Below are 14,734 nucleotides of genomic sequence, written 5' to 3'. Positions count from 1 at the left end.
AATCAGTGATGGTTTGGAGAGACATGTCATCTGCTGGTGTTGGTCATCTGCTCTTCATGCTTCCCTCTCTGCTGACAACCTTTATGGAGATGCGGATTTCATTTTCCAGCAGGACTTGGCACACTGCCCACACTGCCAAAAGTACCAATTGGTCTTATATAATACTCGAATTTGCGACTTTACTTTAAAACTTTATCTATACGACATACTTCATACTCAAAACACTAGTTAGCATTAGTAACTAGAACGCAACTGGGATGCATTTTAGGTGTAAACTTTCGTAAACAAATTGGAAATAAATTTTAAATTGTGAGGACAATGGAAACGGGTGATGTAATGGATTAAAACTCTATTAAAAAGCTATTTCTACATTTCTTAAAAGCAAAATATGAAATCTTTTGTGATTCTATAAGATGTTTTGTGGTGTTTTCCACCGTGTCGAGAACGTAGGAACGTAGGAAGGCAAAAACATGCAGAGCTTCCCCTCCCAAAATCTAAAAGCCGAAACTGTTGCAATTATCCAGGTAATACCACTTTATGCCAGATTTTTTTTGTTCCAGTAATGGCCATAAAAACATGAAGAGGTAGACAATCACAGACTTCCCTCCTTCCTCAGCAAAGAATAAAATAAAACCTACTCCAGCTGAACTCAGTGCTCATGCATTGTACATGGAGGCAGCCAATTCAACGGAACAGAAGACAAAGAAAGACAAAGCACACGGAGCCGAGATTGGTGTGTGTTACGTTCTCAATGTGACACACTTCCCTGAATAATTCAGCCTTGCTAGCAGGCAGCCACGGGTCGCACACATCAATATTCTCCTATCTGCAGTGTTGTCTTTCAAAGGCAAACCAGGTCCGCAACAGTGCTGGCTATCAATCTTGTTGCTCTGCAGTGGCCATCTAATTCGTAATATGGAACAAGCCTTCTAGGCCAATTCTTAGATCAACCTTGTCTCAAAATGGATCTGACAGTCACGAAACAAATGGACGTTACTGTACACAAGCGCAGAGTCTCATCTGTCAAACATCTTCTTGAAAACGTCTCGAAAACCTCTGACACGCGCATGAATAATCGATGACCAAAGACACAAAACTGTGCACTGTAAACTTTCTCTTTGTAGGGAAACAACAGACTGTGAACATCTTCAGATACACACTTCTTAAAACTTCTTGATTTTTAGGTAACTTGTTGGCTCTTCATCATAAAGAATAGAACACTTATTGAGATGGGAATATAAAAATGTCACAAAAATAGGTGACATATCATCAGCAAATCACACTAATTTCACTGATCATCTTTTGCACAGTGTTGGAGACATTACCTGTATTGTTTAAAAACTGAAAGTAAGTATTAATCAAGTTGAGTGCTAAGCTAAATTCAGAACAGCCTAATTTATTTTACTGCAATTTTTAAAATGCAATGAAAACTATAACATTTACATACAGCTCTGGGAAAAGAAGAAGACCACTTAATAATGTTGAATTTCTTTCATTTTACCAAATTGAAAACCTTTCAAATTCCAAATTGGAATGTAATCAAGAGGAAAATGGATGATCATAGGCAATCAAACCAAGTTGAACTGCTTGAATATTCACATTAGGAGTAAAGCAGCATAAAGTTATCCAAAAGCAGTGTGTAAGACTGGTGGAGGAGAACATGCCAAGATGCATAAAAACTGTGACTAAAGACCAGGGTTATTCCACCAAATATTGATACAACTTTCTCAAACAAATAACACAATCCATAACAGTGCACACACAACTGAGCCAAAACTTTCTAAAAACAGATACCTGCCTAACTAAGGAAATATGAGGGAAAAACCCCACATGAACCAAGCAGTCACGTCAAAATCTCTTAATTTTCTGAACTTCTTGGCTTTATTTTCACACATATCATAAGCTGAAATATTTCAATAATTGCTGCTTGTTTTATACAGGCTTCTCCTTAACCAGAGCTCAAAACATAATTAGAGACCCCTCCCACCCCAACCATGGTCTGTTCTCACTGCTGGCCTCTGGAAGGAGGTTCTGCAGTCTTCGATGTAGGACAACCAGGTTCAAAAACAGCCTTTTCTTGTAAGCCATAAGAATGTTAAACACTAGAAAATAATAAGTGTGCAATATTAGTATTTTGATCCTATATGTGCAATATATGGGTATGTGTTGCAGGTATTTAGTATGTTTACATGTACAGTAAGTATATGATAGATATATGTAGCTATATATATATATATATATATATATATATATATATATATACTGAACTGGTGTCTACTTTCTGTCTCAGAGGGGGGAAATGCTGGCACGATGGAATCAGCAAAAAAACGAGCTTGATTATATAAGTCACCCAAATCTGCAAGTCCCTCGGGCAGACAATAGACTGCAGAGTTTCAGGCTGTTGTCCAGAACTTCATTAGTTCCTAAAAAGCTTTAATTTTAGCAGTACAGCTTTATCACACATTTAGTCTACAAGCAATTTTATATCAACTTTGATCTAGAGAAGGTGACAGCTTTTAATGATTGTGATGACGGGGATTCTTCTTTGCATGATACATCTTTAACATGCATTTGTGGGTTGCACGGTGACCTGTGTTCACAGATGGTGATATCTGGATGTGTTTGAGAGCCCATGCAGTAATTTCCAGTCTGTATAATGCAGTGACGCCTGAGGGCCCAAAGATCACCAGCATCCAATAATGACCATCGTCTTTGTCCCTTATATACAAGAATTTATTCAGTTTCTCAGAATCTTTTGATAATATTATGAACTACAGATGATAGACTATCCAAAATTTTACATTGAGGGACATTTTCTGAGATTGTGGAACAATTTGACAGTTTTCCGCATATTGGTGATCTTTACCGAACTTAACTTCTGAGAGACTCTGCCTCTACAAAATGCTCTTTATATGCCCATTAATGTGGGTTATTAACCCTTGTGTGGTGTTCGGGTCTGTGGGACCCGTTTTTATTTTTTATCAAATGATAAAAAAAAAAATATTTTTTCTAACTCAAACTCATTGGCATTGGCTCATATTTTGTGAAAAACATATATCAAAACATATTTTCGATAAACACACACTGTTGAACGCCCCACCCCACACACACACACACACACACACACACATTTATATTACATAAAGTATGTTTGGCCAAGGGCTAATAAACATTGCTTCATTTGTAAATTTGAAACTAAACAAATTTTCTACTCATAATTCATTTTCTTTTACATTTTATTAAAAAACTAATAAAAAAAGAGGAGCACTTTTTGAAAGAAATGTAACATAAGAAAGGTAAAGGGCAAATATTAACCATGTAAGCTGTTTATATTGCTTGCAATTTAGGTGAAGCAAGCATGTGTAAAGCCTTTTAATGTAAAATTGCTTAATTTTGCTGAATTAAATACAAGTAACAAAGAAAACGAGTAACAAAAATATGAACACCACACAATTGCAGCTGTTTTTATTAGTATTCTAACTTTTTTTTTATCCTTTTTTAAAAAGTGTTTTCTGCCATCAAGTTACAAAATTTAATGAATTGGTAAAATTCTCACTTCCAACATCTCATGTGTGTTCTATATTTGATTGTGAATAAAACGTGATTCTATAAGATTTACACATTATTGCATTCTGTTTTAATTACCTTACTATCTGATTTACGAGTAGCATGTTTATCAATTCGTTTTGTACATTTATCTACTTTAGGGGTGAATCCGAGCGAACCGCCCCATCGAAGACAACAACCTCCACCCACATCCCAAGATCTCGGCAAGAATTAGATGGATAAACCTGGCCGTTTGTGCCTCGTTTCATAAGGAGGAGGAGGCACTTCGCTCTGGTGTGAAATTCCTTAAGGAAGGCCGTTCCAGAACTCATCAAGCCCACCCAGGATTCTTTCCTCTCCTAGCTCCCTGAGACTCCACGCCAAGTATTGATGTAACCCAACACCCTCCATTGTCCTTCTCTCATGGCGACAGAGGCTTGTGGAACATACCCTCTAAAAATATCAGCGCTCAGGTCCCTGTTGGGACTCGGCAGAACCAAGCAGGAGGTGGTAGGAGAGGACGCAAATCCCAGCCTGCCCCTGGCAGATGCTTGGCCGACTCAACTGAAGAAAGCTTGGGACGTTGGCCCAGTCACGTCAAGCACGGTCACCCGAACTCCATCAAGTCTCAGTGGACGTGACCACACTCCGTGTCTTTTTCTAGACTGTCAGGCAAGTAATGGCTGAGAACTAGCTTGACCAAAGTTCAACAACTACTTGCTGGGGTTTGTATTGGTTTTCTGAAAAGCTCATGGTGTTCATTCAGTCTTCAGACACTTTGGTGTTACAGGTGGTAGCAGTAGCGGTATCCCATCACCGAAGGCCACAATAAAAGAATGGTGTAATTTTATATCAGATATTTTTTTTTCATACTTGTAGTTCGTTTCTCTGATCCAAATCAGTTGATTAGTTCGTTTACTTGGAGCGTTTCTCCCTTTGTTTGGTTTGGTTTCACATAGGCATAAACCTAAACGCCCCAAAATGCGCACCAATAAACCACGCGACTAGGCTGTTTCCTCTGACTGGTCAGAGCTGTCCAGAATGCGAGTAATGAAGATTGTGTGTTTCAGTGCATATATCTGTGCTTTAACACTGAACACTGAAACAATGCGCTATCAAACACAGTGTTTGGACGTGCAGCGCAGATGAACACATAGTAAACAGAGTCTTGCGGCTGTGAGCAGTGAATACAGCATGTGCATGGACACAGCGTTTGTTCATAGCTGTGTTAATCAGCTTTATCTAGCTAATATATCCATTTAAACTGTGCCTTATAAGCAGTTTAGTTCAAATAAATGGTCTTTATTTAATAGCTGGGTCTGATTGAGAAAGGATCATGTTCCCACCACTTTTGAGCCGCACCTGAGTGCGATTACTGATCACACCTGCGAACCACACTAAAACCGGACCAGAATTGGTTTTAACCGGTGTGAAAAATCCCTTAGTTCATACTGTACCAGACATTTGGTGGAAAGTGCAGTTGACAGTTGGTTGCGTAATGGATAACTACACTACTCTACACCATCTCTGCGTAAGAAATGGGCTCAATACCCAAAGCCAGTAACATACACCACTCTACACCAATAAGAGTCTCTGGGTAAGATTACTAACTCTACAAGTTACTCTAAATAAGTGTGACTAAACTAAAATGACAACATGCTATAGAGCAGATAAAAACAAACCAATAGGCACCATCCAACTAATGCCTAGGATGGGCTTGAGGGGTGTTGTGTTTTCTGGAAAGGGGGAAGGAGATGTGGATGATGTGAATGATGTGGGATGATGATCAAACCTGACCTCACAAACTTTCTAAACAGTGAATGCAAACAAATTCTTACAGCAATGCTTATTTTTTCATAAAAGTTGATCTAATCTAAAGTCTTTTCTAGACAGTAGGGACCTATTTTTTTGTTACAACCTTGATTTTGAAAGAACCAGTGAATGAACAAATGACCCCTTTGAACTTTTGTGCATACAGTGCATTTTATTGAGTAGCCAACTCTGTACTGTAGTCAAATACTGGCTAAATACATAAATACTAGAGTAAGGGGTAGATTCTATGCAGACACTGCTGGTCATCATCATCATCACACACTTCTGTGATGTATTCCTGGTAAACACGTGACTCTACAAATCGAGGAATGTTTAAATGTCTGCACAACTTCAGAAACGAATATCCCATCCATCTGACACCTATAATCACTATCATAATTTAAATTAACCTTGCTATGAGCACAATGGCCCTTCACTTACAAGATAACACTTTATGATTTATACAGGTGTGGATATTACCAAGCTTTCCAAATGTTACACATTATACAGTACTTCAGTAATCTTTATGAAACAACACTACAAAATGTGACACACAGTAGGGGTGGGTGATATGGCCCTAAAATAACATCACAATATTTCAAGGTATTTTCGCGATAACGATACTCTTGCCGATATGACAAAACATTAAATAAAAAAACTCTCAAAAATACCTTAACACAACAAAATGAAAGTTACATTTTATTATTGCATGTGATATGATATGGCACACTCCTTACTTCGATATAAAAAAATTAAATATTTTTTTTTTTCAGATTTGTAACAGAAGTCAATGATTCAGAATGTCATGACACTAATAATAATTCACTCCAAATATCTCCATATATCCAGGATTAAAGTAAAATAAATGACTTTACATATAATCTCTAGTCTGTAGTACATATATAATGGGAATAAAATTTTCTTTTGCTAAAAACAGCAAAGAATTAGTAACCTCATGGGATAATTAGGGGTGGGTGATATGGCACAATATTTTAGGGCATAATATTGTTCACAATATTCAAAAATGTTGCTGATATTATTGTGTACGATACCATATGGCACACCCCTAATACACAGCCTACTAATAACACAGTTAAAATTTGAATAGCATGTCCAACTTTAAAATGGGATATTTTTTGTTATATGTTAAAATACTGTGATTATCATCACTTTCTATGTTTTTTTAGAACTAATACAAACTGTAACAGTCCTGAAAGTTACTTTACTTGTTTCTTTTCTCTGTATCCTGCTTCCTAACCCGACCTGGCCTTTTGGTGCTGCTAGGATGAGCAGTGTGCTGGTTCTCGCTGGAGCAAGGTCACAGTGATGCATAGGATTAGAGTTCAATGTCAATACCAGGTTGCTCTACGCCCAGGTTTAGACCCATTAATCCATTAGATCTAGACATCCTCCCGCCTGAATCCCCCAAAGAACGGACAGGGGATCAATGGCACTCTGCTCAGGCTGACTGACAATCAGCACTCATGCTTCTCTATATCAGCCTTTTCCTTTAGTATCGGAGGAGGAGGGTCAAGGAGCAGCGAAGATAAAAATACAAAGAGCAGCCCACAAGTTTAGATAACACAGGAAAAGGCCTTTCTGAGGGTGTATCATTGAGGTATGTTCACGTTTCATAAGCTACAGATAACATCTATCCTGCAATTATACTGCTTTAGTTGGAGTAACTGTTTTAATGACTAGAGTAGAAGGCTTTCTACTAGATTTTAAAGAACTGTTTCAAACTGTGTTTGATTTGAGTGGTAAAGCGCTGCCACTATGATCGGGAGATCACTGGCTCGAATCCCGGTCATGTAGCTTGCCATCAGCTGCTGGAGCCCTGAGAGAGCACAATTTGCCTCTTTCCCGTCATTACTCCTAGGGTGATGTCGATCAGCATAAGACGTCTGTGAGCTGATGTATCAGAACCAAGTCGCTGCGTTTTCCTCCGAGCACGCTGTGATGCTACTTAGCAATGCTGCATGAGTTGCAGTTGAAAAAGAGGCGGTTTAGGGGAAAAAAGACAATTCGGTATTCTGTTGCTGGAATTTTTATCATATTACACCAGAAATCAATGTTCCATAGTACTATTATAGTAACTATGTACTCAAAAACTATGCATATGCAAGAGCACAAAAAACATTCCATAAAGGAAAAAAAAAAACAGCACAATTTTTCCTTCTGTTGCATGTCCTGCAGTATGAATACTGTGCATGTGCCTATTTCAATAGGGATGCTTAAACAAAATACTACTACACTACTGTACTACGGTACTAAAATGCTGTATCTATAGTCTTCTGGAGTAATATTTTTACTTCACTACTGTACTTAAGTACCAAAATACTGTATTGGTATCTACTGGAGTATTATTTTTACTTCACTACTGTACTTCAGTACACACTAAGTACTAAAATGATACTGTACCTAAGTGCTAAAAATAAATGTAAACGATTGGGGCGTTAAGTGGTCAAGCAGTCTAAAGTGCTGCCACTATGATTGGGAGATCACTGGTTCGAATCCCAGTCATGCAGCTTGCCATCAGCTGCCGGAGCCCTGAGAGCACACAATTGGCCTTGCTCTCTCTGGGTGGGTAGATGGCGCTCTTTCCTCTCATCACTCCTAAGGTGATGTGGATCAGCACAAGGCTGTATCTGTGAGTTGGTGTATCGGAACTGCGCTTTCCTTCGAGGGCGCTTTTTTGATGCTCTTTAGCATTGCTGCATCAGCAGCAGTTGGAAAAGAGGCAGTTTAGGGTAAAAAAGTAATTTCTGTATTTTGTTGCTGAAATTTATCAGATTTCACAGTGCAATTTTTTCTTCTGTTGCATGTCCTGCAGTGTGAATACTGTGCATGCGCCCATGGCAATAGCGATGCTGAAACGATATACTGTGCAGCTCCAGTGTGTGTAAACATACACCGGACATGTACTCACAGGCTGTAAGAGCAGATGTTAACCTCAATGGCCTTTTTTGCTTTTAATTTCGTCCTCTAAGGACATTGATGGATGCCATTTAAAGCAAGCCACACAATATCACGCGTGCGCTTTGGGTCATTCATCAATGTCCGACAGTGCTGCCCACTGCAGAGGCGTTCCGGTGACATTTATCATTCCGGATCTTTCATCTAGGGTCAGGCTCCGACACCTCCCTGACCTAATATTATTGAATCTTTTCTCCACTTAAATATTTATAATGTTTTAATTGATGTTCTCTTCTCAGCTACGGGGCTCTCCTGCTGCGGGCCCTGGACCCCCGACTGAGCGAGCTTTCTGCTTCCCCCTACGGAGACTCCCACTGCGACAGAAGGAGGGGTGGCCTCTCTCTTTGGCCTGGACCGCACCACCCAGCAACACTCGCCTGCCAATCTGTCAAACCACCAGAGAGAGAGAGAGAGAGAGAGAGAGGGAGCGCGAGAGAGCGGGCGGGAGCGCGAGAGAAAGAGAGAGAGTCAGAGAGCAACCAACAAAATGATGCACTGAATTTAACTCACTCAAATGTGTACAAGCAGATTTTCACATGAATAAAATATACACGATATTATAGCTTTCTGTTTATTTACGTTCATCAATGATTGTGGTAACACTTCCTATGAACCCTGTATTCATAATGCATTATAAATGCATTCATAGTGCATTATATGACATGCATAATACATTCATTACATTTTAAACGTATAAGGGTATAAAGTATAAGGGTAAAAGTATAAGGGTTCATAAAGAAAGGGCTTATAATGCCGTATAATATCTACATTGTACAATGTAGTGTTGTAATGCACTATAACACAGATTTGGCATAATGCATTATAATATGCAGCTATTATTTCTCAAATTAAGCATTTATATAAGTGAATAACACATTATAAAGCCTTATATACAGTCACTTTAATAGACATTATAGTGAGGCATATTAAAATTTACTTCACATTTAAAAAGCATATGAAAACTCACTTCACTCAAAGTCAGTTATGACTGTATATAAGGATTCATAATGTGTTACGCACTTATACAAAAGCTTAATTTGAAAAATCACCAAAAAAAAAGCAGTGTGTAAGACAGGTGGAGAGCATACAAAGACATATGAAAGCTTTGATTGAAAATCAGGGTTATTCCACCAAATATTGATTCCTGAATTAAAAAATGTCTTTTTTTATTTTGCATTATTTAAGCTCTGAAAGAGCACTGCATATTTTTCCTTATTTTGGCCCTTTATTTTTATTTTTAAGTCAATATTTTTATTTGGAATTTGGGAAAAATATTGTTAGTAGTTTATAGAACAAAGCATCAATGTTTATTTTAATCATATTAAAACATACACCTATAAAAAGTAAAATTAGAGAAATTGATATTTAAAAAAAATAATAAGTTGTCATAATTTTGTGTAAATGTTTTTAAAAATGTTGTGAAAAGTTTAATACATCTAAATTAGCATTGGTAGCAAGCAAGACAAACAGCTTCCATTCAGTTATCATCTGAAATAGATTTTAAATGATGATTTTATTTATTTATTAAGAGAAAAAGAAAACTATCCAAACCTATCAAGCTCTGTCTTTTTTTTCTTTGGACTTAGGAGGCAAACACTTTCACAGGGCTAGGCTGGTTTGGATTGTGTTTTTTTTCCTATATTAAATAAAATTATCATATACAAAGTGCTTTTTATACTTTTCTTTTATACTCAGGTCATCTTTTGTCTGATATTGAAGTTTCTTTGATAATTAGAAAATATCTGTATGACAAAAAAGCAAAAAAAGGAAATTTGTAGAGGAGGGGAAATACTTTTTCACGCTACTGCACTTTCACACCTTAAATCTGATACTGGTCACATAACGCAGAGGCCTAGCCACAACCTGCGGATTGTAAATCTGATTCATTTTACAATCTGAATCCAGTACACTCTGCCTGCGAGGCTCAGAAATGTGTATTCCACTACAGTATATCTAGCAGCAGCCATTAGTTCCAGAAATTTGAACCGGCTGTGCCAGCCATGAGCTCGGGCCCGGTATTAACAACCCTTGAGCTGCAGTTCCTGAGAAAGCCCAGGGGAACTCAGCATTGTATCTGGTGTGCACTGCTCTGTCTAGCTAGCACTGCAGCTGATCAATAACCGCCAGAGCCAGATTCAAACATTCACTAGGAATACAGGCCACATCATCAGACGCATGCATCCCTGTGCAAAGCCTAGTGACTGCACAACCTACACACACTCTCTTCACACACCTTCTTATTTAAAACAGCAACAATCACTTCAGGAAATTAGGGCTGCAACGTTAGTCGGCATAATCCACAGTGTCAACTATAAAAAAAAAACCTGTCAACACAAAATTTCACTGTCAATGCGTCGTTAATGTGTGATTGAGCGAGAGAGAAGGAAAGAGAGAGTGAGGACGAGACACACAGTTAGAGTGACAAATCCTGAGCCTCTCCTTAAGCTTAGTTTGCCATATACTTTACACCAGGGGTCGACAATTAAGTTTGGCTGCAGGCCAGATATTTTTTAAGCCATTACGTGGTTGGCCACAAATAAAAAAAAAAAAATCAATTTTGGAAAATGAAGTGTAAGAGGATGGAGTGCTACAGACTAGTAGCTCTCCAGCCCAGAGGGTTGTTGAACCCAATTGCAGAACAGTTGATCTCAAAGCAGGTAAACCCAAGAAGAAAGGAAAAAATATTATCATTATCATTCATTATAGTTCAAATAACCTCACGGGCCAAATGTTACATACTTGTGGGCCACATCTGGCTGGGGTGAGTTTAAACAGATTTTACTGAGAAATACTGTACTCTGTCCACTTCATTAAAATTAAGTTATAATTTATAGTAGCTACATACTTAAAAAAAAAAAAAAAAAAAAAAAAAAAAAAAATATATATATATATATATATATATATATATATATATATATATATATATATATATATATATATATATATATATATTTTAGACAATCATCAACGTCAGGGAGGTGTCTCCTTGTAAAAAACAAAGTACGCCCTGAAGAGCATACTATGTGTTTTTTAAAAAAATGATGATTAAAGAAAATGTTAAAATAAAAATAGATATTTAAATCATAATGGTTAGATTTTTTAAAAATTGCGCATATAGGCATAAAACCTTTTAGTGATTATGGCTTACGGCGAATGAAAACCCAAAAATTAATGTCTCCGAAAATTAGATTATTATATAAGACTAATTGGTACTTTTGGCAGTGTGTGCAGTGTGCCAAGTCCTGCTGGAAAATGAAATCCCCATCTCATCTCCATAAAAGTTGTCAGCAGAGGGAAAACACTGCACCAATACCTGCACCTCACTTAACTAGAATAACTGATGAATTAGTTAAATTATTTAAGTAATTGGGGAAAAAAAATCTAATTGGAATCATAGTTTTGGAACAAATATCATATCATTAGGTGGTGAAAGTTAATCAGTAATGAGAAAAATAAGTAAATCCACATGTAGTTTAAGGGGTTAATTCTATTATTGTAGTTTTACAGAAACATACAGAATAATCACAGATTATTTTATTGATTAATAATTAGTTAATTGTTAAAGCCCAACCTGTGATAAAGCCCTCATGTGAGAAACTATATCAAGTTAATATCATGATTCTTAGTAACAAACACCCTCTCTCCCAAAAACTATTTTTAATAAATGACATAACCAAGATTTCTACCTCTCGATGCTCGAAACGATAGCTTCACACAGACACCAGAGACAGTTCAACTTTCTCTCTTTTTTCAGCTTTCCTCTTGCTCCTGTAATCTCCCTCTCTCTTCCTTTTCTAAGAGATTTCACTTCTAGTGAACCCCCCCTGTCCCCCCTCCACCTCCTGCTCCTCCAACCCCCCTTCCCCACTCCTCCAACCCCCGAGTTCAAATTAAGAATTTATTTTAACCAGCGAGTGGCTCCACTCGACACATGTCTGCGTCTTCTGATCAAAGGTGCGCGCGTTCCTTTAGTGCAGTCGGGGAGAGCCGACACACACACACACGGGAGGACATTAAGATTGAATAACCTTCACGCCAACACCCACTTCTCATTATGGGGAGGAAAAGAGGACTTTCAGAAAAGAGAAAGGGAGAAAGACGGGGGAAAAAAAAGTCAAGAAAAACTTCCAGCCGCCTCTCGCCGATGTGGGTCAACCGACCCGCCGAGGCCAAGTGTTCTCCTGCCACGCTGCTGATTACCACAGATTAAAGAGATGCACGCGACTGCGGGACGGATCGCGTCTCGTGTGATGATGTCAGAGACGAGGGCGGGGTCAGGTCCGGCGGCTGTTATACAACAGAGCGGAGAGCGGATCACTTTTTCCAGCATGGCCGGGTGAAGGAAAACAGATGTAGCGAGCGCTGCTCAGTGCAGACTTCGATACGTCTGTATGAGCCGCCATGCATATTTATATTAATCATACAGTCACTTAAACTGGACCTGTGTGGTCAGCACTACTGTATAATAAATAAAAAAACGTATTATCTTATAATTCTTATTATCTTCCAACCAGTGATGTCAGTAACGCATAACATAGTACTACATAAAGGTGGGCGATATGGCTCTAAAGTAATATCACGATATTTCATGGTATTTTTGCGATAACGATATTCTTGATAAAATATTTAAAATAAAATGTTATATCATTGCATATGATATAATATGGCACACCCCTAACTGAGATATAAAAAAATATATAAGACTTTTATCAGATTTGTAACAGAAGTCAATGATCCAGAAAGTCATGATACTAATAATACTAATAATGCAGTCCAAATATCTCTATATATACAGGATTAAAGTAAAATAAATGATACTGGACACATATATATATATATATATATATATATATATATATATATATATATATATATATATATATATATATATATATATATTGTCTCTAGTAGATATATAATAGAAAATGACAACTTTTGTGAATTTTTCTTTTGCTAAAAACAGTTAAAAAAAAAAAAAAAAACGTAGTAACCTGATGTGATAATTAGGGGTAAGTGGCACGATATGTCACAATATTTAAAATGTTGGCGATATTACTGCGTACAATATGATATGGCACACCCCTAGTCAGAACTACTTTAAAAGAAAAAAAAAGTCCTAAAAATAATAACAGTCCTAAAAAATGCTCTCATTTTTCTTATTAAGTTCCAACCACTGACGTCAGTAACGCATTATATAGTACTCAGTACCAAATAATCTAACATGATACTCTTTCCATTCCGGAAATCAGATTAAAATGATTGTCCAAGATTCCAACTTTTTTTTTTCTTTTATTGTTGATAACTATGGCCTATAGCCAATAAAAAAAAATCATTGTCTCACAAAATTTATTTAAAAAAAATAATAATAATTATATAAGACCACTCGCTACTTTGGACAGTGTGGGTAGTGTGCCAAGTCCTGCTGGAAAATGAAATCCGCATCTTCATTATATCGTTTTGTGATACATTACCGATACTTGGAGTCAAATATAGATATTTTTATTGAAACACAGGACTTATAAGTACCATTGATACTTTTAGCAGTACTGTTGGCAGTGTGCCAAGTCCTGCTGGAAAATGAAATCTGCATCTCCACACTGCCAAAAATACCCCCAATTTGACTTACTAAAGTTACTGCTTCATTACCACACATGGTGGCGCTATATAGGGGTGTGCCATATCATATCGTACGCAATAATATCGCTAACATTTTTGAAACCGTGAACGATATTATACCCTGAAATATCGTTCCATATCACCCACCTCTATTAGAGACAGATTATATCCGTCCAGTATCATTTATTTGACTTTAATTCTGGATATATGGAGATATTTGGTGTGCATTATTATTAGTATCATGACATTCTGGATCATTGACTTCAGTTAAAAATCTGATAAAATTGTTGTATTTTTTTAATCTCTCAGGTGTGTGCTATATCATATCGTATCCAATCATTAAATTTATTTTCATTTTGCTGCAGTAGTGTAATCTTAACATCTAAAAATATTTAGTTTAATTCAGTGTTCTGTCATATCGGCAAGAGTACCGGTTATATTGAGTAGGGTTATATTGCCCACTCTTAGCTCTATAATCAAATAAATAGGGAAAACTGACATCAATAAATTTTACATAAATAATTCCTGGTATTTGATTATTTAGGAGTATTTTATTCTTTTCAGTACCATAGATGCTGTGAAGTATTGTAGAGAAATGCCTTGTGATTTTGATATTGAGTACCACAGAATCACGATTTCGCGATAATATCGTATCGTGAGATGTCCTGCGATTCTCACCACTACTAGTGACAGTGTTTTACTTTCTTGATTGATTCTACTGTTTTGATTGGATAAAATGTATACTTTCTCAGATTTTATGAATATGATAGTTTGCTTTTATACA

The 14,734-nt window shown here is 37.0% G+C and overlaps 1 protein-coding gene across 9 annotated transcripts in view; it reads right to left on the bottom strand.

Moving 5' to 3' along the window:
* LOC103026130 (zinc finger protein 521) overlaps positions 1–14,734 on the bottom strand; it is a 250,362-nt gene that overhangs the window by 196,665 nt on the left and 38,963 nt on the right. The gene's annotated exons all lie outside the window — the stretch shown is intronic.

The sequence above is a fragment of the Astyanax mexicanus genome, chromosome 8 (assembly GCF_023375975.1).
Source record: "Astyanax mexicanus isolate ESR-SI-001 chromosome 8, AstMex3_surface, whole genome shotgun sequence".
Classification (NCBI taxonomy): Eukaryota; Metazoa; Chordata; class Actinopteri; order Characiformes; family Acestrorhamphidae; genus Astyanax; species Astyanax mexicanus.
The sequence above is the reverse complement of the archived record's forward strand: the minus strand, read 5'-3'. Positions and strand labels throughout refer to the sequence as shown.